This window comes from Rhynchophorus ferrugineus, unplaced genomic scaffold, assembly GCF_030347505.1.
Source record: "Rhynchophorus ferrugineus isolate W39M unplaced genomic scaffold, kcgeb_rfMv2 rfM12, whole genome shotgun sequence".
NCBI classification, from domain to species: Eukaryota; Metazoa; Arthropoda; class Insecta; order Coleoptera; family Curculionidae; genus Rhynchophorus; species Rhynchophorus ferrugineus.
Window position 1 is genome coordinate 499465 of NW_027472591.1, and position 22563 is coordinate 522027.

General features: G+C 42.8%; 2 pseudogenes; both read left to right on the forward strand.

Moving 5' to 3' along the window:
• The first annotated feature begins 6021 nt into the window (after positions 1–6021).
• Positions 6022–6332, forward strand: LOC143205525 (histone H4-like; annotated as a pseudogene).
• A 2177-nt stretch (positions 6333–8509) lies between these two features.
• Positions 8510–8859, forward strand: LOC143205523 (histone H4-like; annotated as a pseudogene).
• The last annotated feature ends 13704 nt before the right edge of the window (positions 8860–22563 follow it).

A 22563-nucleotide genomic window follows, 5' to 3' on the forward strand; every position in this document is an offset into this window, starting at 1 on the left:
GACGACCCTCCGGGTATAGAGTACGTATAGTAAACATGAACCACGTTTAACTGTTTGGCCTAATGTTAACCGGATGACAGTACATCGGGGAGAGAGGACGTGCCACAATTACCCCCATGTTTATAACTTCTGCCTATTGTATACCGGATGACCGCACTTCGGGGACCGAGGACGTAAGGAAAATACGCCCCACGCTTAAACGTTCTGCCTATTGTATACCGGATGATGTGTAATTGTTCGCCCTATTTTATACCAGATGACGACTCTTCGGAGCTAGAGTGCGGGTCGCAAATATGCCACACGTTTAACTATTTTACCTATGTAAACCAGATGACGACTCTTCGGGGATAGAGTTCGTGTCGCAAATACGCCCCAAAATTAACCATTCGGCCTATTGTATACCGGATGACGACCTATCTTTGATAGAAGACGTGCCACAATTACGCCCCTCTTTTAAAGGTTATACCTATTGTATACCTCATGACGACCCTCCAGGGATAGAGGACGTGCAGCAAATACGCCCCAAGTTTAACTGTTTGCCCTATTGTATACCAGATGACGATTCTTCGAGGATAGGGTACGTGTCGCAAATATACACCACGTTAAACTATTTTACCTATTTTAAACCAGATGACGATTCTTCAGGGATAGAGTGCGAGTCGCAAATACTAACCATACTTAACGATTCGGTCTATTGTATACCAGATGACGACATTTCGGTGATAGAGCGTGTGTCGCAAATGCGCCCCACGTTTAACTGTTCTCCCTATTGTATAACGGATGACGACTCTTCAGGGATAGAGGACGTGCCACAAATACGCCCCACGTTAAATGGTTCGGTCTATTGTTTTCCAGATGACGACACTTCGCGGATCGAGGGCGTGACGCAAATATGCCCCAAGTTTAACGGTTCAGCCTATTGTATAACAGATGACGACTCTTAGGGGATAGAATGCGTGTCGCCAATATGCCCCTACGTTTAACTATTTGGCCTAATGTATACCGGAAGACGACCCTTTGGGGATAGAGTTAGTGCCGCAAATACGCCCCACGTTTAAAGTCTCTGTCTATTGTATACGGATCGAGGGCGTGACGCAATTACGCCCAATGTTTAAGCGATCTGTCTATTGTATGCCAGATGACGACCGTCTGTAATAAAGGACGTGACGAAAATTTGCCCCACGTTTAAAGGTTCTGATTATTGTATACCAGATGATGACACTTCGGGAGTCGGGGATGTGACGCAAATACACCCCACATTTAACTGTTCACCCTATTGTATAACGAATGACGACCCTTCAGGGATAGAGGACGTGCCACAAATACGCCCCACGTTTAAGGGTTCGGCCAATTGTGTAAGGGATGACGACCCTTTGGTGATAGAGGACGTGCCGCAAATATGCCCCACGTTTAAAGGTTCGGCCAATTGTGTAAGGGATGACGGCCCATCGGCGATAGAGGACGTGCCGCTATTACGCCCCACGTTCAAAATTCTACCTATTTTATACCAGATGACGACACTTCGGGGACCGAGGACGTGACCCAAATACGCCCGACGTTTAAAGATTCTGCTTATTGTATACCGGATGACGACTCATCGGTAATAGAGGACGAGCCGCAAATACGCCCCACGTTTAAATGTTCTGCCTATTGTATACTGGATGGCGACTCATCGGTGATAGAGGACGAGCCGCAATTACGCACCACGTTCAAAATTCTACCTATTTTATACCGGATGACGACTCATCGGTAATAGAGGACGAGCCGCAAATACGCTCTACGTATAAATGTTCGGCCTATTGTATATCGGATGACGACACTTCGGGGATAGAGTGCGTGTCGCAAATGTGCCCCTCGTTTTCCTGTTCGACCTATTTTAAACCGGATAACGATCCTTCTAGTATAGAGTGCTTGCCGCAAATACGGCCGTTTAACGGTTCTGCCTATTGTATACCGGATGACGGCTTGTCGATGATAGAGGGCGTGCCGCAAATATGCCTCACATTTAAAGGTTCCGCCCATTGTATACCGGATAACGACATTTCGGATTGGAGTGCATGTCGCAAATGCGCCCCACGTTTAACGGCTTGATCTGTTGTATACCGGATTATGACACTTCAGGGATAGAGGACGTGCCGCAAATAATACCTACGTTTAACGGTTCGGCGTATACCGGATGACGGCCCTTCGGGTATAGAATGCGTGCTGCCAATTTGCCCCACGCTTAAAAGTTCTGCCTATTATATACCGGATGACGACCCATCGGTGATAGAGGACGTGCTGCAATCACGCCCCACGTTTAAAATTTCTGCTTATTGTGTACCCGATGACATCACTTCGGGGACAGAGGACGTGACGCAAATACGCACTCCGTTTGAAGGTTCTACCTTTTGTATACCGGATGAGCAAACTTCGGGAATAGAGGACGTGTCGCAAATATGCCCCACGTTTAACTATTTTACCCATTGTATACCAGATGGGGACCTTTCGATTGTAGAGTGCGTGCCGCAAATAAGCCCCATGTTTAAATGTTCGGCCTATTGTATACTTTTCGATGGCAGAGGACGTGCCGCAAATACGCCCGTTTAACGGTTCGGCCTATTGTATAACGGATGACGACCTTTCTGGTATAGAATGCGTGCTGCCAATACAGTAAAAGTTCTGCCTATTTTATACCGGATGACGACCCTACGGGGATAGAGTGCGTGAGGCAAATATGCCCCACGTTTAAGTGTTTGTCCTATTGTACACCAGATGACGACCTTCCTGGGATAGAGTGCGTGTCGCAAATATGCCTCACGTTTAACTGTTTGGCCTAATGTAAACCGGATGACGGCACATCGAGGAGAGAGGACCTGCCGCAATTACGCCCCATGTTTAAAAGTTCTGCCTATTGTATACCGGATGACGACCCTTCGGGGTTAGAATGAGTGCTGCCAATACGCCCCACGTTTAAAATTTCTGCATATTTTATACCTTATGACGACCCATGGATGATAGAGAGCGTGCCGCAATTGTGAGCCACGTTTGAAATCTCTGCCAATTGTATACCGGATGACAACACTTCGGGGACCGAGGACGTGTCGCAAATACACACCACGTCTAAATGTTCGCCCTATTGTATACCAGATGACGACTCTTCGGGGATAGCGTTTGTGCCGCAAATATGCCCCACGCTTAACTATTTTACCTATTGTCTACCGGATGACGACACATCGGGGAAAGCGTTCGTGTCGCAAATATGCGCCACGCGTAACTATTTTACCTATTGACTACCGGATGACGACACATCGGGAATATAGTTCGTGTCGCAAATATGCCCCACGCTTAACTATTTTACCTATTGTCTACCGGATGACGACCCATCGGTGATTGAGGTAGTGCCGCAATTACGCACCACCTTTAAAGGTTTTGCCTATTTTATACCGGATGGCGACTCATCGGTGATAGAGAACGTGTCGCAATTACGCCCCACGTTCAAAACTTTACCTATTTTACCTACCTATTTTATACCGGATGACGACACTTTAGGAACCGAGGGCGTGACCCAAATACGCCCCACGTTTAAATGTTCTGCCTATTGTATCCCGGATGACGACTCATCGGCGATTGAGGACGAGCTGCAATTACGCCCTACGTTTAAAAGTTCTGCCTATTGTATACCGGATGACGACACTTCGGGGATCGAGGACGTGTTGCAAATACGTCCCACGTTTAACAGTTCGGCCTATTGTATAACGGGTGATGACCCTTCAGGAATAGAGTGCGTGTCGTAAATATGCCCCACGTTTAACTGTTTGGCCTATTGCATACCGCATGACGACCCTTCCGTGTTGGAATGCGTACCTGCAATACGCCCCACGTTTAAAAGTTTTACCTATTATATACCGTATTACGGCCCATGTGAGCTAGAGGACGTGCCGCAATTACGCCCCACATTTAAACGTTCTGCCTATTATATACCGGATGACGACCCATTTAATTGTTCGCCCTATTGTATAACAGATGACGACTCTTCTTGGATAGAGTGCGTGTCGCAAATATACCCCACGTTTAACTATTTTACCAATTGTCAATCGGATGACGACACATCAGGGGTAGAGGGCGTGCCGCAATTACGCACCACCTTTAAAGGTTCTGCCTATTGTATACCGGATAACGAACCATCGGTGATAGAAGACGTTCCGCAAATACGCCTCACGTTTAAAGATCCTGCGTATTGTATACCAGACGACGATCCTTCGGGGATAGAGGGAGACCCTTCACTTTTCCGCCTTTACCACGTCCGGACATTTCACTATCGATTGCTTTTAGAACTTGCTCCCCTTAGAGTTAAAATCGGTATTAAAACCGCCAACATACTAGCAACGAATTTTATTCGTAAGCCGAACGCATGATCTCGTACGCTACCAATGAGAGGCTAACTCAGATAATAGGCGGGGCTTAGGAGTGTATTTAAGTGGCGTATAAATTCTAGGGTTTCCTGAAATTTATTTTAGTCTATTACTTTTCGTGGATCATTTAATATCGTAATATTTATTTCCAAATGCCTCCGAAAACAAGCGGTAAAGCGGCCAAAAAGGCCGGTAAGGCTCAGAAAAATATCTCCAAAAGTGATAAGAAAAATAAACGCAAGAGGAAGGAAAGCTACGCGATCTACATTTACAAAATTTTAAAGCAAGTTCATCCCGATACAGGTATCTCCAACAAGGCCATGTCGATCATGAATTATTTCGTGAACGATATATTCGAAAAGATAGCCGCCGAAGCGTCCCGTCTGGCTCATTACAATAAAGGATCTACAATCACAAGCAGAGAAATCCAAACTGCCGTCCGATTATTGCTGCCCGATGAATTGGCTAAGCACGCCGTTAGTGAAGGTACCAAAGCCGTCACTAAATATACCAGTTCTAAGTAAACCATAAGCCTTGAATATCATAAAGGAGAAAACGGTTATTTTCAGAGCCACAATTTAGATAAATAAAAAAAGAAATAATCTTTAAAAAATTCCAGTATATTGTAGTATCCAATATTGAAATAAAAATTTTGTTATCAGCAGTATATTGTTATTCTTTGGTTATTAGTCATTACATTATTTTTTCTTTAGTTTTTAAAAACAATGCGTATAACAACACCGACTGTTATTAATTACTAACATGTAGTCGAATATAATTCTGAGATAAAAATTTGTAACACATTGAGTGTAGTGTTTATTTAAATATGGATAAAAGAATATTAATTGAAATATTTTCTTTTTCTATAATTAAATTTAGGTGGTTCTGAAAAGAACCGTTTTTTTTCTGTCGCAAAATACGAATATAATTAGTGTATTATAAATGATAGAAAATAGTTTAGGCACGTTCGCCTCTATACGTCTGGCTAGCTGAATATCCTTGGACATGATGGTTACTCGCTTTGCATGTATCGCAGATTAATTAGTATCCTCAAAAAGTCCGACTACATAAGCTTCGCTGGCCTCTTGTAAAGCCATCACAGCCGAATTTTGAAAACGTAAATCGGTCTTGAAGTCTTGAGCGATTTCGGGAACCAATCGTTTTGAAGGTAATTTCCTAATCAATAATTCGGTGCTCTTTTGATAACGACGAATCTCCCGCAAAGCGACCGTCACGGGTCGGTAGCGATGTGGTTTTTTAACGCCACCGGTAGCTGGAGCGCTTTTCCTTGCCGCTTGTTTCCTATGAGCTTTACCTCCTGTTGATCTTCGCGCAGTTTGCTTGGTACGAGCCATATTTTTAAATCAGAGATAATGAGAATAAGTATCAAACGCAAACGACGGCGACCCCTTTCGAACTGATTTGGTCATAAAATCAGAGAGTCCTTTTTATAACGTGTTATCTAATCTGATTGGTCCGTTTTGTGCTAATGAGCGGAACTCAATCCCAAGTCTACAAAACCGGGCTGATTGAAAGAAATCGACAACAGTTGTCCGTAGCACTCGTGTTGTGGGCGTGATACTTATTCGAGATCATTTAATTTTTTTTGTATTAGGTTCGATAAAATATGACCGGCGGAGGTAAAGGTGGTAAAGGTTTGGGAAAGGAGGAGTCAAGCGGCATCGTAAAGTGCTTCGTTATAATATCCAAGGTATTACGAAGCCCGCCATCAGAAGATTGGGTAGATGAGGCGGCGTAAAACGTATACCTGGTTTGATTTACGAAGAGACCAGGGGTATTATAAAAGTGTCTTTGGAAGACGTCATCAGAGATACCGTTACATATACCGAACACGCCAAAAGGAAAACCTTTACCGCAATGGTTGTAGTATACACCTTGAAACGCCAAGGACGTACATTGTACGGGATTGGAGGTTAAGCCACATAGTTTATTCGCGAACTAACGTGAAACGTGACACTCAAAATTAATTTTACACAAATTAAACAACGGTTCTTTTCAGAACCACAAATTTGTCAATATTTAAAAAATTGAAGCTCTATTACGATTTAAGTATAACCTTATAATTATTTCAATCATCATAGTTTTATATAAAATAATAATTTAAGTACAATTCACAGCATTAATGCTGTTATTCCGTATCGTAAACGTGGCAAATATAAAACGGGTAATATCGAGAGATCAACAGAAGAGATACCGATGATGGCCGTTTGGCCCTAATTATTTGAAGGTTTGGATTCCAAAACTCTATACTTACTTAATCGACCGACCCACTAATTCATCTTTAATTACATAGATTATATACAAGGCGCGATGTCATAATACGGTTGATTTTACTAAAGGAGAACCGCTAGAAAAATCTTTCACACCCATAAAACAATCTTTATATATATATATAATATTAAATTTCTCGTTATAATATGAGTTTTAATATTAAATTTCTTTTTTTGTTTTATTATCTTGGTGGTCCTGAAAATGACCGATAATTAAAAGGATTTTGTACGACACAAAAGCCCTAAGGCTCATGTAACTTATTTGGTTTTACTATCTGCTTCTTTCGGTAACAATACGGCCTGGATGTTTGGTAGAACGCCGCCCAGGGCTATGGTAACACCGGAGAGGAGTATGTTCAGTTCTTCGTCATTTCTGATGGCCAATTGTAAATGTCTAGGGATAATCCTTGTTTTCTTGTTGTCTCTAGCAGCGTTACCTGCCAACTCGAGAACTTCGGCCGCCAAATACTCCATTACGGCAGCTAAGTAGACGGGAGCACCGGCCCCTTCGCGTTAGGGTAATTTACTTTCCTTAGAAGTCGGTGAATACGACCGACAGGAAATTGTAATCCTGCGCGATTGGAACGAGACTTCGCCTTTCCCTTCACTTTTCCACCTTTACCACCTCCGAATATGTTAATCTCGGCCGTTGTTAGGTACTGCTCACCTTTAAATCAAAAACGATACTGGAAATTTCTTACAGATCAGCCTCGAATTTTGTTCGCGAGCGAAACTCGATATGTTATACGCGACCAACCAGACTCTAACTCGGGATGTGGGCGGGGCTTAAAAGTGTTCCTGGGAATGTTATAATTTCTAGAATAAAAATCATTTTTTTTAGATAAGAATTCTTTGAGGTACGTGAGACGTAGTGATTTTTATTTCGAAATGCCACCAAAGACAAGCGGTGAGGCGGCCAAGAGAGCCGGAAAAGTCCAGAAAAATATCTCTAAGAGCGAGAAGAAAAAGAAGTGCATGAGGAAGGAAAGCTATGCGATTTACATATACAAAGTTTTAAAGCACGTTCATCCCGATACGGCTATTTCCAGCAAGGCCATGTCGATTATGAATTCTTTCGTGCACGATATATTCAAAAGGATAGCCGCCGAAACGTCGCGCCTCGCCCATTTCAATAAAAAATCGACCATCACGAGCAGAGAAATCCAAACCGCCGTTAGGTTATTGCTACCCAGTGAATTGGCTAAGCACGCCGTTAGTGAAGGTACCGAAGCTGTCACTAAATATACCAGTTCTGATGATCATAATAATATGAAGTGGGGAAAACGGCTCTTTTCGGAGCCCCAAAATGTTTAAAAAAGAAAAAAATAATAATAAACTACTGTTAAGAAGAAAGGATATATACGATGTCAAGTAAATTAAAATATAGTAATCGTTCATAAAAATGTTAAAATACCCAGAAAAAATAATTTATTTTATATATTCATTCCTTTACGGTAGCATAATAACAGTATATGTGATACTACTTTCTTATCGTGATATAAACTGATATGTGATACGTGATATGTTTTCCGGGAGCCTTACCTCCGGTTGATTTTCCAGCAGTTTGCTTTGTACGGGCCATCGTCTAAACGGGTGTGACTTCAAACATGTAGGAAGAATTACAACAACAACCGCCAACGGACTTTATGAAACTGATTGAAGGTGTCAAAGAAATCTCCCTTTTTATAATGTGTGCAGATATTCTGATTGGTCCGGCTAGCATCTGTGGGCGGGGCCCGAATCGAACTCAACAAAACCCATGGTAGGGTTAGAAAATTAAATAGTTATCTGTAGTATTCCAGGTGTACGCCGTAAAATTCGATTATAAATTTGATTTTTTTTAATACTGAATTGAATAAATCATGACGGGCATAGGTAAAGGTGGTAAAGGTTTGGGAAAAGGAGGCGCTAGGCGGCATCGTAAAGTGCTTCCTGATAATATCCAAGGTATTACGAAACCCGCCATCAGAAGATTGGCTAGACGAGGCAGCGTAAAACGTATATCTGGTCTGATTTACGAAGAGACCAGAGGTGTTTTAAAAGTGTTTTTATAAAACGTCATCAGAGATGCCGTTACATATACCGAACACGCCAAAAGGAAAACCGTTATCGCAATGGATGTAATATACGCCCTCAAACGCCAAGGACGAACTCTATGTGGATTTTGCGGTTAAATAAAGTATTATATATGCTGACCAATTAAAACAGAACAACGTATCTATTCAACTAAAGAAAACAACCGTTCTTTTCAGAGCCACAATTTTACTACCTTTAAAAAAAGAAATTTATTATTCGAATATGAACTAAGATGATGCTAAATTTTATAAAGTATTTGCTCCATTATTCTAAGATTTACTTGCAAAGTAACAAATATACTGCATTATAATAGACGATCGTAATATAAAAAGATAGGTAAAGTTTAAGATAAGATTTCATATTAAATGTAAATGATAATGAACAATCGAATACCGAATCTTCGTTGAAGCTTTAATATAGTTTTCCTTTAGAGAGAAAATACTCCGAGATAAACTTCGCGTCGAAAAGCTTGGAGAATCCTTAAGATTTCAAAGAGGGAACGGTAGTTTTACGCACGTATGTATGGAGATAAACGCTCTGCCTACGTATTACCTACGCGTTCTATGTATATATTGATGTAATAAAAATTGATAGTTTCAAAGAGATAACTATTTATGAAAACAGATTTCAACTAAAGAAGCAGAGTAAACTATATTATATATGAGCATTGCACCGATAGAGAAGGGTTTGACACGATATTTTCATAGAGGTCTCGATATCGTTGCTCACTCGATACGTTCGATTGTAACCCAGAGTTTGGATGGTATTAGGAAACCGTTAAATAAGAAGTATATTAGTATAGGATCGGTTAATTTTCATGTTATTGTTTCCTTCGAATTAATTCGACAATGGTACGTTTCGATATAGATTCGTTTTGGACAACGAACAATCTGTACCGCATCAATTAGGAATAATATGTCCCGTTTCTCCAATAATAGCATTAAATCTGTACGGAATTGCATTTATATCAAAAGGCGATATATCGGGATACATAGATTTGAAAAGATATCTTTTTCTAACGTTTTATCTTTTAACGCCTCGAACATAAATCGTATGATATTCTAAAGGATTTATGTATTTAATATGAGAAATAAGTAAACGGTTCCAAGCTCGATGAACGTTTCGACGAAGCCGGAATATGGAACGTCGTTCGCGCTCGACCATTCAGTCCTGCGTTCGGCTCATATCATATAGGGTACGCATTAAATGAGAGCGGCCGACAGACAGTTAAAATACGCGAAAGTGAAACATACGCACGTACGTAACTTTGTCAAACGAATCGTGATTAGAAAGTTCTTGTAAGAAAATTAAGAAATTATATCAGAATGTTGGACGTCGATGAATACGACGGACAGGAAATTGTAATCCCGCACGATTGGAACGAGACTTCGCCTTTCCCTTCACTTTTCCGCGTTTACCACGTCCGGACATGTTAATCTCGATCGTTGTTAGATACTGCTCACCTTTAAATCAAAAACGGTACTGGAAATTTCTTACAGATCGGTCTGGAATTTTGTTCGCCAGCCAAACTCGATATATCATACGCGACCAATCAGACTCTAACTCGGGCTGTGGGCGGGGCTTAGAAGTTTTCCTTCGAATGTTATAAGTTCTAGAATTAAAGGCATTTTTTAGTTAAGTGCTCTTTGAGGTACGTGAGACGTCGGGATTTTTATTTCGAAATGCCACCAAAGACAAACGGTAAGGCGGCCAAGAAAGCTGGAAAAGCCCTGAAAAATATCTCTAAGAGCGATAAGAAAAAGAAGCGCGTGAGGAAGGAAAGCTATGCGATTTACATATACAAAATTTTAATGCAGGTTCATCACGATACGGGTATCTCTACCAAGGCCATGTCGATCATAAATTCTTTCGTAGACGATATATTCGAAAGGATAGCCGCCGAAGTGTCGCGCCTCGCCCATTACAATAAAAGATCGACCAGATCACGAGCAGAGAAATCCAAACCGCCGTTAGGTTATTGTTACCCGGTGAATTGCCTAAGCATGCCTTTAGCGAAGGTACCAAAGCAGTCACCAAATATACCAGTTCTAAGTAAATTAATTCACATACTTATGTGTATTTCAATATACTACTAGAGATGGATTGGAGATAGTACTAATATAGGAACCAACGCCGAGGACATAGGGGGAAGGGATAGGACAGCGCTAGCAGCAGCACAAAGAACGGCACGGTTAGCAATCACAGGCGCCTATCGAACCATATAGAATAATGCTCTGCAGGTAATAGCTGGAACAACAACCCTATACCTGGAAGCCGAGATACAGGGGTGAGCTGCTGAAAAATACGGATACCCCAATGGGCCAAAAGGATTAGAACCAAAGAAATTGCCATGGCCATGGGAGGAACCGTGGGAAAATCGGACAAATAGCGTCGGAAACACCAAGATATGGACAGACGCTAGTGCCAAGGAAGGAAAAGCAGGCATAGGAATAGTGATTCGGACAGAAGAGATAAGTCTAAAGATAAAAGACGAATCGAGCTCCAGAGCGGCAGAACTCTGGTACGGGACAGAAGCCTACCGGAATCAATCACCATTCGAACGGACAGTAAAATGTCCATATGGTGGGCCGAGCACGCAAACACACGAAATAAGGACATAATGCAAATCAAAGCAACCTTGCTAGATTTGCAGAAAAGCGGTAGTGAAATATCGCTAAAATGGTGCCGGAGAATGACAACGAAGGAAATGATAACCGCAGACAGACTCGCGAGAGAAGCCACTGCAAACGAAGAAATAGGACTGAAAAACCACGGATTGATCAGCACAAGAACTATCAATAGAATCAAGGAAGGAGAAGTAAAAAGAAGATGGTAATTGTATTGGGAGCAATCCATTAAAGGGAGAACCCTCTACAAATACTGCCAACAAGTGGGGAGAGAAAATATAGGACTGAGCAGGAAGGCTGTGCAACTGATGACAGGACACGGAAATATGCAAGCCTACCTGCACAGATTTAAATTAAAGTAGACCGACGGACTCTGCGAGTGTCGCACAGGTCCAGAAGACACGACGCATATATTGGAGACATGCGAAATTGGGAAAAGGGTAGAGGCCCGAAACAGGCATCGGACAGCCGACGGAAACTACCAGTTAAGGAATGCAGATGGAATAGTAAACAAGGAAACCATCACAGGATGGCAGCCAAGAGGAGACGAATGCTGGCGCGCAATAAAGCGGCCAGTTAGAGATCAGGGAGAAAGCACGATAGGGAATTAGCGATCAAAATACGCAATAACGTCGCGACGGTACTGAACAGCCGCTCGGAGACCCGTTCGTGAACCGTTCCCGAGACTTACGTAGGAAAGACCAGCTCAGAGCTTTAACAAGCACCAGAGCCATAGACAAATGGTCTACATTTCAAAATATACTACTTACCTGCAAAATCGTTTCTTTTCAGAACCACAATTTAATATAAATTTTAAAAAATTAAATGTTAAACAGTAGCTGACATTTTATAACAACAGAATTTTGAGAAATATATATTGTCGTTATTAATTGTATTGAATTATATTATATCATTATATTCTGTTATATCGTAACTCTATCTGTAAGTATCGTTAAAATAATCATTTTACTAATAATATGGAATAAGTTTTGTAAAATATGGTACAGCCCGAGATTGTTATTTAAAAATAAGGTAAAGTATTCCAAGAGTGACTTCGAAAATATGTGTATTAATTTTTATCACGTTTATAGCTATATGTTAATTAATTTATTTTTCCTAAGGGCAATAGCAGCCTCTTGTCGGAATTAAATATGGTCATCCCGTTTAGGATTACCGGAAATATAATTAATAACGTTAAACCTGGGGCGTATTTGGGGCCAGCCCTCTATCCCTCTATATACAATAGGCAAAAGGATTAAACGTGGTGCGTATTTGCGTCACGTCTTCGATCCCCGAAGTGTGGTCATCCTGTATACAATAGGCATAACCTGTATACAACGCACGACCTCTATCACAGATGTGTCGTCATCCGTTATACAATAGGCAGAGCCGTTAAACGTGGGGCCTATTTGCGTCAATAACTCTATACCCGAAGAGTCGTCATTCGGTATACACTAGGCCAAACAGTTAAACGTAGTTAAACGTAATCAGAACCATTAAACATGGGGCGTATTTGCGGCACGCACTCTATCCTAGAAGGATCGTCATCCGGTATACACACAGAAGGGTCGTCATCCGGTGTACTATAAACAGAACCGTTAAACATGGAGCGTATTTACGCTACGAACTCTATCCCCGAAGGGTCGTTATCCGTTATACAATAATTAGAACCGTTAAACATGGGCCGTATTTGCGGCACAACCTCTATCACGGAAGGGTCGTCTTCAGTTATACAATAGGCCGAATCGTTAATTTTGGGGCGTATTTGCGACACGCACTCTATCTATAAAGTGTTGTCATCTGGTATACAATAGGTAAAATAGTTAAACGTGGGGCATATTTGCGACACGCACTTTATACACGAGCAGCCGTCATCCGGTATGCAATAGGACAAATAGTTAAACGTGGGGCGTTGTTGCGCACGTCTTTGATAACCGAAATGCCGTCATTCGATATACAACAGGCAGAAAATTTATACGTGGGGCGTAAATGCGGCTCGACTTCTATCACACATGTGTCGTCATATGGTATACAATAGGCAGAACTTTTAAACGTGCGGCGTATTTGTGGCACGTCCTCTATCCCTGAAGAGTCGTCATCCGTTATACAATAGGGCGAACAGTTAAATGTAGGGTGTATTTGCGTCACGTCCTCGATTTCCGAAGGGTCGTCATCCGGTGTACAATAGGCCGAACCTTTAAAGGTGGGGCGTATTTGCATCACGTCCTTTATCATGGATGGGTCGTCATCCTGTATACAACAGGCAGATTGATTAAACGTGGCGCGTAATTGCGGCACGCCCTCGATCTCCAATATGAGAACTGGATGACAACGGTTTTCATTAGGGCAAACAGTTAATCGTGGGGCATATTTGCGACACGTCCTCTGTCCCCGAAGTGTCCTCATCCGGTATACTATAGCCAGAACTTTTAAACGTGGATCGTGATTGCGTCACGCCCTCTATCACCGATGGGTCGTCATCCGGTATAATATTTTCAGAACTTTTAAACATGGGGCGTATTGGCAGCACGCACTCTATACCCGAAGGGTCGTCATCTGGTATACAATAGGCAGAACCGTTAAACTTGGGGCGCATTTGCGACACACACTCTATCCGCGAAGAGTCGTCATCTGGTATACAATAGGTAAAATAGTTAAACCTGGGGCATATTTGCGACACGCACATTATCCCCGAACAGTCGCCATCTGTTATAAAATAGGACAAACAGTTAATCGTGGGACGTATTTGCATCACGTCATCGATTCCCGAAGTTTGCCCATCCGGTATACCAAAAGCAAAACCTTCAAACATGGTGCGTATTTGCGTCATATCCTCTGTCCCCGAAGTGTCGTCCTCCGGTATACAATAGGACAAACAGTTAAACGTGGGGCGTATTTGCGCCACGTCCTCGGTTCCAGAAGTTTGCTCATCCGGTAAACAAAAGGCAGAACCTTCAAACGTGGGCCGTATTTGCGGCACACCCTCTATCACGGAAGAGTCGTCATTCGGCATATAATAGGCAGAAATTTTAAACCTGGGGTGTATTAGTAGCACGCATTCTATACCCGAAGGGTGGTCACACGGTATACAATAGTCCGAACCATTAAACGTAGGGCGTATTTGCCGCACGTCCTCTATCCCTAAAAGGTCGTAATCCGGTATACAATAGGTCGAGCCGTTAAGCTTGGGGCGCATTTGCGACACGCACTCTATCCCCGAAGTGTCGTCATCGGGTATACAATAAGTCGAGCCGTTAAACGTGGGGCGCATTTGCGACACTCACTCCAACCCAAAATGTCGTTATCCGGTATACAATAGGAAGAACCGTTAAACGGGCGTATTTGCTGCACGAACTCTATTCTTGAAAGATCGTCATCCGGTCTACAATAGGACGATCTTTTAAAGGAGGGGCGCATTTGCGACACGCACTCTATCCTAGCAGGATCGTCATCCAGTTTACAATATGTCAAACATTTAAACGAGGGGCGCTTTTGCGACACGCGCTCTATCATCGAAAAGCCGTCATCCGGTATACAATAGGAAGAACCGTTAAACGGGCGTATTTGCTGCACGAACTCTATTCTTGAAGGATCGTCATCCGGTCTACAATAGGACGATCCTTTAAAGGAGGGGCGCATTTGCGACACGCACTCTATCCTCGAAGTGTCGTCATCCGATATTCAATAGGCCGAACTTTTATATGTGGGGAGAAATTGCGGCAAGCACTCTATCATCGAATGGTCGCTATTCGGTATACAAAAAGCCGAACCGTTAAACATGGGGCGCATTTGCGGCACGCACTCTATCCCCGAAGTGTCGTCATCCGGTATTCAATAATCAAAACCGTTAATCATGGGGCGTATTTGCGGCACGCACTCTATCCTAGAAGGATCGTCATTCGGTATTAAATAGGCCGACCCGTTAAAGGTGGGCCGTATTTGCGGCACACCCTCTAACACGGAAGGGTCGTCATCAGGCATACAATAGGCAAAATCGTTAATTTTGGGGCGCATTTGCGACACACAGTCTATCTACGAAGTGTCGTAATTTGGTATAAAATAAGTAAAATAGTTAAACGTGGGGCATATTTGCGACACGCACTTTATCCCCGAACAGTCGTCATCAGGTATAAAAGAGGACAAACATTTAATCGTGGGGCGCCTTTGCATCACGTTATCGATTCCCGAAGTTTGCTCATCCGGTATACAAAAATCAGAACCTTCAAACGTGGGGCGTATTTGCGTCACGTCCTCTGACCCAAAGTGCCGTCATCTGGTATACAATAGGCAGAAATTTTAAACGTGGGGCGTGATTGCGACAAGTATTCTATCGCCGATGGGCTGTCATCCGGTATACAATAGACAGAACCTTTAAATGAGGGTCGTACTTGCGGCACTCCCTCTATCATCGAAGTGTCGCCATCCGGTATAAAATAATCAGAACCGTTAAATATGGTGCGTATTTGCGGCACGTACTCTCTCCCTGAAGGGTTATCATCAGGAATACAATAGGCCGAATCGTTAAATTTGGAGCTTATTTGCGACACGCACTCTATCCTCGAAGAATCGTCATCTGGTATATAATAGGTAAAATAGTTAAAGGTGGGGCATATTTGCGACATGCACTCTAGCCTCGAACAGTCGTCATTTGGTATATAATAGGACAAACAGTTAAACGTGTTGCGTATATGGGTCACGTCTTCTGCCCCGAAGGGTCGTCAACCGGTATACAATAGGCCGAACCGTTAAACTTGGGGCGTATTTGCGGCACGTCATCTATCCCTGAAAGGTCGTCATCAGGTATGCAATAGACCGAATCGTTAAATTAGGTTCGTATTTGCGACACGCACTCTCTCCCCGAAGAGTCGTCATCTGGTATACTATAATTAAAATAGTTAAACATGGGGCATATTTGCGACACACACATAATCCTTGAACAGTCGTCATCCGGTATACAATAGGCAGAAATTTTAAACGTGGGGCGTAATTGCTGCTCGTCTTTTATTACCGTTGATTCGTCATCCAGTATACAATAGGCAGAACTTTAAACGTGGGGCGTATTTTTGTCACGTCCTCGGTCCCCGAAGTGTCGTCATCCGGTATACAATAGGCAGAATATTTAAACGTGGTGCGTAATTGCGGCACGCCCTCTATCACGGAATGGTCGTCATCTGATACAAAATAGGCAGACTTTAAACGTGGGGCGTATTTAGGGGCACGTCCTCTATTACCGAAGTTTCTTCATCTGTTATACAATAGGTCGAACCGTTAAACGTGGGGTGTATTTGCGTCACATCCTTGATTCCCGAACTGTCGTCATCCGGTACACAAGAGGAAGATCTTTTAAACGTGGGGTGTATTGGCAGCACGCATTCTATCCCGGAAGAGTCGTCATCCGGTATACAATAGTGCGAACACTTAGACGTGGTGCGTATTTGCGTCACGTCCTCGGTACCCGAAGTGTCGTCATCCGGTATACAATAGGCAGAACATTTAAACGTGGGGCAAATGGTCAAAGTTGAAATGTTTTGCCAACACTCCTCTTGAACGTGGCTAACAGCAGCTTGCTTGGCCACTACTATTGTATGGTACGGGGACGACGGCAGCTTGCCTTGCTATTGATCCAAAAAAAAAGTTCAAAGATGAAATGTTTTTGCCACCATCCCACTTGAACGTGGCCGATGGCAGCTTGCTTTGCCACTACTATCGTATAGTACGTAGCGAAGTGGAGTACGTGGGCGACGGCAATTTGCTTTGCAACTGAACCCAAAAAAAAACAATTTGGTCAAAGTAGATATGTTTCTGCCACCACCCCTCCTGAACAGGACCGATGGCAGCTTGCTTTGCCACTAATGTTGTATAGTAGGTGGGCGACAGCAGTTTGCTTTGCTACTGAACCAAAAAGAATATGGTCAAAGTTGAATTGTTTTTGCCACCAGTCCTCTTGAACGTGGCCGATGTCAGCTAGCTTTGCCACTACTATTGTATAGTACGTGGACGACGGTACCTTGCTTTGCTATTGAACCAAAAAAAAGTATGGTCAAAGTTGAAATGTTTTTGATACCACCCCTCTTGAACGTGGCCGATGGCAGCTTGCTTGGCCTCTACTAATGTTTAGTACGTGAGCGATGGCAGTTTGCTCTGCTACTGAAATAAAAAAACGGTCAAATTTGAAATGTTTTTGCCACCAGCCCTCTTGAACGTGGCCGATGGCAGCTTGCTTTGCCACTACTATCGTATAGTACGTAGCGACGTGGAGTACGTGGGCGACGGCAATTTGCTTTGCAACTGAACCCAAAAAAAAAACAATATGGTCAAAGTAGATATGTTTCTGCCACCACCCCTCCTGAACGCCACCGATGGCAGCTTGCTTTGCCACTAATGTTGTATAGTAGGTGGGCGACGGCAGTTTGCTTTGCTACTGAAATTAAAAAATGGTCAAATTTGAAATGTCTTTGCCACCAGCCCTCTTGAACGTGTCCGATAGCAGCTTGCTTTGCCACTACTATTGTATACTAGGTGGGCGACCGCAGTTTGTTTTGCTACTGAACCAAACGAAATATGGTCAAAGTTGAAATGTTCTTGCCACTAGCCCACTTAAACGTGGCCGATGCCAGCTTGCTTTGCCGCTACTATTGTATAGTAGGTGGGCGACGGCATTTTGCTTTGCTACAGAACCAAAAAAAAATATAGTTAAAGTTGAAATGTTTTTGCCACCTTCCCTCTTGAACGTGGCCGATGACAGCTTGCTTTGCCACTACTCTTGTATAGTACGAGGGCTACTGCAGTTTGCTTTGCTACTGAAACAAAAATATATATGGTCAATATTGAAATGTCTTTGCCACCAGCCCTCTTGAACGTGTCCGATAGCAGCTTGCTTTGCCACTACTATTGTATACTAGGTGGGCGACCTCAGTTTGCTTTGCTACTGAAACAAAAAAAATATGGTCAAAGTTGAAATGTTTCTGCCGCCACCCCTCTTGAACGTGGCCAAAGCCAGCTTGCTTTGCCGCTACTATTGTATAGTAGGTGGGCGACGGCAGTTTGCTTTGCTACGGAACAAAAAAAAATATATGGCCAAAGTTGAAATGTCTTGCCACCACCCCTCTTAAACATGGCCGATGTCAGCTTGCTTTGCCACTACTATTGTATAGTAAATGGGCGACGGTAGTTTGCTTTGCTACTGAACCAAACAAAAATTATGGTCAAAGTTGAAATGTTTTACCACCACCCATCTTAAACGTGGCCGATGAAAGCTTGCTTTGCCACTACTGTTGTATAGTACGTGGCCGATAGCAATTTGCTTTGCTACTGAACCAAAAAAAATATGGTCAAAGATGAAATGTTTTTGCCACCATCCCTCTTGAACGTGGCCGATGGCAGCTTGCTTTGCCACTACTGTTGTATATTAGTTGGGCGACGGCAATTTGCTCTGCTACTGAACCAAAGAAAGTATGGTCAAAGTTGAAATGTTTTGCCAACACCCCTCTTCAACGCGGCCGAGAGCAGCTTGCTTGGCCACTACTATTGTATGGTACGGTTACAACGGCAGCTTGCTTTGTTATTGATCCAAAAAAAAAGGTCAAAGATGAAATGTTTTTGCCACCATCCCTCTTGAACGTGTCCGATAGCAGCTTGCTTTGCCACTACTATTGTGTAGCAGGTGAGCGACCGCTGTTTGCTTTGCTACTGAACAAAAAGAAATATTGTCAAAGTTGATATGTTTTTGCCACTAGCCCTCTTGAACGTGGCCGATGCCAGCTTGCTTTGCCACTACTATTGTATTGTACGTGGACGACGGCAGCTTGCTTTGCTACTGATCCAAAAAAAAATATGGACAAAGTTAAAATGTTTTTGTCACCTGCCCTCTTGAAAGTGTCCGATAGCAGCTTGCTTTGCCACTACTTTTGTATAGTAGGTGGGCGACCGCCGTTTGTTTTGCTACTGAACAAAAAAACTATGGTCAATGTTGAAATGTTTTTGAAACCACACGTCTTGAACGTGGCCGATGGCAGCTTGCATTGCCACTACTATTGTATAGTAGATGGGCGACGGTAGTTTGCTTTGCTACTGAACCAAACAAAAATTATGGTCAAAGTTGAAATGTTTTGCCACCACCCATCTTAAACGTGGCCGATGAAAGCTTGCTTTGCCACTACTGTTGTATAGTACGTGGCCGATAGCAATTTGCTTTGCTACTGAACCAAAAAAAATATGGTCAAAGATGAAATGTTTTTGCCACCATCCCTCTTGAACGTGGCCGATGGCAGCTTGCTTTGCCACTACTGTTGTATATTAGGTGGGCGACGGCAATTTGCTCTGCTACTGAACCAAAGAAAGTATGGTCAAAGTTGAAATGTTTTGCCAACACCCCTCTTCAACGTGGCCGAGAGCAGCTTGCTTGGCCACTACTATTGTATGGTACGGTTACAACGGCAGCTTGCTTTGTTATTGATCCAAAAAAAAAGGTCAAAGATGAAATGTTTTTGCCACTAGCCCTCTTGAACGTGGCCGATGCCAGCTTGCTTTGCCACTACTATTGTATTGTACGTGGACGACGGCAGCTTGCTTTGCTACTGATCCAAAAAAAAAATATGGACAAAGTTAAAATGTTTTTGTCATCTGCCCTCTTGAAAGTGTCCGATAGCAACTTGCTTTGCCACTACTTTTGTATAGTAGGTGGGCGACCGCCGTTTGTTTTGCTACTGAACCAAAAAAAATATGGTCAAAGTTGAATTGTTTTTGCCACCACACGTCTTGAACGTGGCCGATGGCAGCTTGCTTTGCCACTACGGTTGAATAGTACGTGGCCGAAGGCAATTTGCTTTGCTACTGAAAGAAAAAAAATATGGTTAAAGATGAAATGTCTTTGTTACCACACCTCTTGAACGTGGCCGATGTCAGCTTGCTTTTCCACTACTATTGTATAGTAGGTAGGCGACGGCAGTTTGCTTTGTTACTGAACAAAACAAAATATATTGTCAAAGTTGAAATGTTTTTGCCACCATCCATCTTGAATGTAGCCGATGTCAGCTTGCTTTGACACTACTATTGTATAGTACGATGGCGACGGCAGTTTGCTTTGCTAGTGAACCAAAAAAAAGTATGGTCAAATTTGGAATGTTTTTGACACCACCCCTCTTGAACGTGGCCGATGTCAGCTTGTTTTGCCACTACTATTGTATGGTACGTGGACGACGGCAGCCTGCTTTGCTACTGATCCAAAAAAAAAAATGGTCAAAGTTGAAATGTTTTGCCACCACACGTCTTGAACCTGGCCGATGGCAGCATGCTTTGCCACTACTATTGTATAGTAGGTTGGCGACCGCAGTTTGCTTTGCTACTGAATCAAAAAAACTATTGTCAATGCTGAAATGTTTTTGAAACCACAAGTCTTGAACGTGGCCGATATCAGCTTGCTTTGCCACTTCTATTGTATATTAGATGGGCGACGGCAGTTTGCTTTGTTACTGAACCAAACAAAAATTATGGTCAAAGTTGAAATGTTTTTGCCACCATCCCTCTTGAACGTGGCCGATGGCAGTTTGCTTTGTTAGTGAACCAAAAAAAAGTATGGTCAAATTTGGAATGTTTTTGACACCACCCCTCTTGAACATGGCCGATGAAAGCTTGCTTTGCCACTACTGTTGTATAGTACGTGGCCGATGGCAGTTTGCTTTGCTACTGAACCAAAAAAAATTATGGTCAAACATGAAATGTTTTTCCCACCATCCCTCTTGAACGTGGCCGATGGCAGCTTGCTTTGCCACTACTGTTGTACAGTACGTGGCCGATGGCAATTTGATTTTGCTGCTGAACCAAACAAAATATGTCTTTAACGTTGAAATGTTTTTGTTGCCACCCCTCTTGAACGTGGCGGATGTCAGCTTGCTTTCCCACTACTATTGTATATTACGTGGACGACGGCAGTTTGCTCTGCTACTGAACCAAAAAATTATGGTCAAACATGAAATGTTTTTGCCACCACACGTCTTGAACGTGGCCGATGATAGCTTGCTTTGCCACTAATGTTGTATATTACGTGAGCGACGGCAGTTTGCTTTGCTACTGAACCCAAAAAAGAAAATATGGTGAAAATAGATATGTCTCTGCCACCACACCTCCTGAACGTGATCGATGGCAGCTTGCTTTGCCACTATTGTTGTATAGTAGGTGGGCGACGGCAGTTTGCTTTGCTACTGAACCAAAGAAAATATGGTCAAAATTGAATTGTTTTTGCCACCAGTCCTCTTGAACGTGGCCGATGTCAGCTAGCTTTGCTACTACTATTATATGGTACGTGGACGATGACAGCTTGCTTTGCTACTGAATCAAAAAAAAGTATGGTCAAAGTTGAAATGTTTTGGATAACATCCCTCTTGAACTTGTCCGATAGCAGCTTGCTTTGCCACTACTATTTTATACTAGGTGGGCGACCGCAGTTTGCTTTGCTACTGAACCAAAAGAAATATGGTCAAAGTTGAAATGTTTTTGTCACTAGCCCTCTTGAACGTGGCCGATGCCAGCTTGCTTTGCCACTACTATTTTATGGTACGTGGACGACGTCAGTTTGCTTTGTTACTGAACCAAAAAATATATAGTTAAAGTTGAAATGTTTTTGCCACCTTCCCTCTTGAACGTGGACGATGTCAGCTTGCCTTGCCACTACTATTGTTTATTAGGTGGGCGACGGCAGTTTGCTCTGCTACTGAACCAAAAAAATTATGGTCAAAGTTGAAATGTTTTGCCAACACCCCTCTTCAACGTGGCCGACAGCAGCTTGCTTTTCCACTACTATTTTATAGTAGGTGGGCGACGGCAGTTTGCTTTGCTACTGAACAAAACAAAATATATGGTCAAAGTTGAAATGTTTTTGCCACCATCCATATTGAATGTAACCGATGTCAGCTTGCTTTGACACTAATATTGTATAGTACGATGACGACGGCAGTTTGCTTTGCTAGTGAACCAAAAAAAAAGTATGGTCAAATTTGGAATGTTTTTGACACCACCCCTCTTGAACGTGGCCGATGTCAGCTTGCTTTGCCACTACGGTTGAATAGTACGTGACCGATGGCAATTTGCTTTGCTACTGAAACAAAAAAAATATGGTTAAAGATGAAATGTCTTTGCTACCATACCTCTTGAACGTGGCCGATGTCAGCTTGCTTTTCC